Below are 3,500 nucleotides of genomic sequence, written 5' to 3'. Positions count from 1 at the left end.
ACTATTGCTGGGAATGTAAATTTCTGCACCCACTACGGAAAACACAGAGGTTCCTCAAAAAATTTAAAAACAGAGCTAACATAGGACTCACTAAATCCGCTTCCGGGTGTTTATCTGCAGAACAGAAAAATACTAATTCAAAGAGGTATCTACATCCTCTTATCTACTGCAGCATCACTTACAGTACCCAAGATATGTAAACAACCTAAGTGTCCACCGACGGATGAATGGATAAAGAACAATGTGTGGGGAAAACACACACACACACACACACACACACACACACACAAAATAAACCCCAACGATATTCCCCACAAGCCTCGGTGACTTGGGCTGGTGTCACATCCCTGCAGCCTGAGCAGCCTTGTGTCCCAAGGCTGGACTGTGGCGGAGCTGAGGGGCCTAGGGAGGATGGGCCAGCAAATCAGCCCCCCTTGCACCTGCAGAGCCAGGTTACCTGGGGATGGGACCACCATCTCCAGATCCAGGTGGGCCATCGTACAGCTCAACCAAGCCGAGTGCACCCAAAGCCCGGTGGACCTTACAGCTGTAAGAGCTTTGATAAGTCACCAGGTCTCCAAGTCTCCTGGTGCTGGGTTCCCAGAGGCAGCCTCCTTCCTCGGAATCCCCCCACCTACATACGACAGTACCCTCAGCATTGTCGTGTGGGCAGGGGTTGGATTTTCCTGGGGCTGAAGGGTAAGGGGGAAGCAGCAATGAGACGCCAGCCCTTAGCTGTTTCTTCTGGCACATTCCACTGTAATATCTAACCCAGAAACAGGACTTTTTCTATGGCTCTGATCGCCCAGGAACCAGACTCGGGCCTGAAGAAGTGCTGCCGCCTAGTGTACAACTCCTTGAACAACAACTTAAAAACCAGTACTTCAGGGAGATCAGCTCTATGCTCTGTGAAAACCTAGAGGGGTGGGTTGGAGGGGGTCGAAGGGAGACGCAAGAGGGAGGGGGTATGGGGATATAGGTATACGTATAACTGATTCACTTTGTGATACAGCAGAAACTAACACAATTGTAAAGCAATTATACTCCAATAAAGATGTTAAAAAAAAAAAAACTGTGCTTACCGGCACTTAATATTCAAAGGGCTTGCAGGGGCTGTAAATGACAGCAACCCTCAAGGAACATTCTAGGGTAGGTAATCGAAAAACATTTAAAACTATGGAGGACTTGCCATAAGCCATTTCAAGAGGGAAATTTAACGGACACCGTTTTGTTTACTTTTGTTTTGTTTTGTAACCACATGGAAAGAGGTCCCCATTGCCAATGATTACAGAAAGAAAGATCAAAATCAAAACGAAGTATCACCTCACACCCGTCAGAAGGGCCATTATCAAAAAGTCTACAAGAAAGGCGAGACAGGGCATGGAGAAAAGGGAACCCTCCTGCGCTGGTTTGGGAAGGTAACTTGGTACCAGGCACAGGGGAGAACAGTATGGAGGTTTGTTAAAAAACTTAAAATAAAGCTACCACATCACCGGGCAACCCCACTCTTGGGCCTCTATGTGGAGAACCACCAAAATTCAAAAAGACACATCAACCCCCTGTTCACTGTGACAGTATTTACGGGAGTGAAGACGTGGAGGCAAACAAAGGTCCCACAGCAGATGGATGAATGAAGAGGATGTGGTACATATACCCAACGGAATATGACTCCGCCACAACAGCAATGAAATCATGACTTCTGCAGCCACATGCATGCACTGGAGGTGATCACCCGAAGTGGAGAACGTCAGCGAGGAAAGGACAAATAGCATACGAGACCACAGAGGGGTGGAATCTAGCAATCAACACAAATGAACATATTAACAAACGAGAAACAGACTCACAAACTTAAAAAACAACTTCTGCTTACAAGACAGGGAAGGTGGGCGGGGAAGGGAGGGAGAAAGGGAGCGATGAATATATACACACGAATATATGTAAACTCGATAATTACCAAGGACCTAAGGCTTAGCACAGGGAACTCTAGTCACCAATCAGTTATAACCTATATGGGGAACGAATCGGAAAAAGAATAGATATCTGTATATGTATAACTGAATCAGGTTGCTGTACAGCCAACACAAGCACAACACTGTGAATCCACTCTGTTCCAATATAAAATAAAATTAAACTTAAAAAGAAAGGAAATCCGAACGATATTCTCCACAGGGCTCCGTGACTTCTGTTACTATCAAATTCCTGGAACCCGAACAGCCTTGTGTCCCAAGTCTGGATTGTGGCGGAGCTGAGGGACCTGGGTAGGATGGGCCAGGAAACGAGACCCCTTTGCACCTGGAGTGCCAGGTTCCCTGAGGATGGGACCACGACCTACAGATACAGGTGGACCGAGCTGAAGCTCAGCCAAGCCGAGTGCACCCAAAGGCGGGGGGACCTTCCGGCTGGAAGAGATCTGAAAAGTCACCTGGTCTCGAAGTCTCCTGATTCTGGGTTTCCACCAGCAGCCTCCTTCCTCGGAATCCCCCACCTATGAACGACAGCATGCTCAGCACTGCCGTGTCGGCAGGGCTTGGGTTTTGCCTGAGGGTTGAAGGGGAAGAAGGAAGCAGCAATGAGGCACCAGCCCTTAGCTGTTTCTTCTGGCATATTCCACCCTAATCTACAACCCGGGAAAGCGACTTTCTCTATGGCTCTGGTTGCCCGAGTAACGAGTTGGGCCTGAAGAAGTGCTGCCCCCTTGTGGGCATCCCACATGAAAACAACTTGAAAACGCGTGCACAAGGGAACTTCATATTCAAAAGGCCTGCGGGGGCTGTAAATGACACCTGCCCTAAAAAGATATGCTCGCAGAGGTAATGCAAAAAGAATTCAAGACAGAGCCGACCATCACGCAGCGAATTCAAGAGGGAAACTGTACTCACACCATTTAAACAAAACCACCTGAAATGAAGAGCAAACTGCTGGTTACCCAAAGGACAGGTGTGTGGGGAGGAATCAGTTAGGATGTTGGGATTCACATATACACTACAACATGTATAAAATAGATAACCAACGAGGACCTACTGTACAGCAGAGGGAAATCTACTCAACACTCTGATATACCCTATAACAGAATAGCATCCACAAAAGTATACATGTATGTATATGTATAACTGTATCAGGTTGCTGGACACCCAAAAAAAACACGACATAATTGTACATCAACTATACATCGACAGAAAATAAAAATTAAATTAAGGAAAAAAAAAAAAAAAAGAAAGGCCCACTCTACTCCCTGCAGGCCTATGTGCCCAGGCCTGGGCTCACATCCTTAAAGCTTGAGCTTACCTGGGTCCCAAGGCAGACTGTCCTGGGGTTGAGGGATCTGGAGAGGATGTGGTAGCAAAGCAGCCCCATTGCAACTGTAGTGACGGGTCCTCTCTGAATGGACCACAATCTCCAGATCCTGGCGGGCCCTCCTACACGTCAGCCAAGCCTAGTGCACCCAAAGAATGGTGGGCCCTCTGGGCTGGAAGAACTTCGAAACGTCACCTGGTCTACAC

The sequence above is a fragment of the Pseudorca crassidens genome, chromosome 10 (assembly GCF_039906515.1).
Source record: "Pseudorca crassidens isolate mPseCra1 chromosome 10, mPseCra1.hap1, whole genome shotgun sequence".
NCBI lineage: Eukaryota > Metazoa > Chordata > Mammalia > Artiodactyla > Delphinidae > Pseudorca > Pseudorca crassidens.
The sequence above is the reverse complement of the archived record's forward strand: the minus strand, read 5'-3'. Positions refer to the sequence as shown.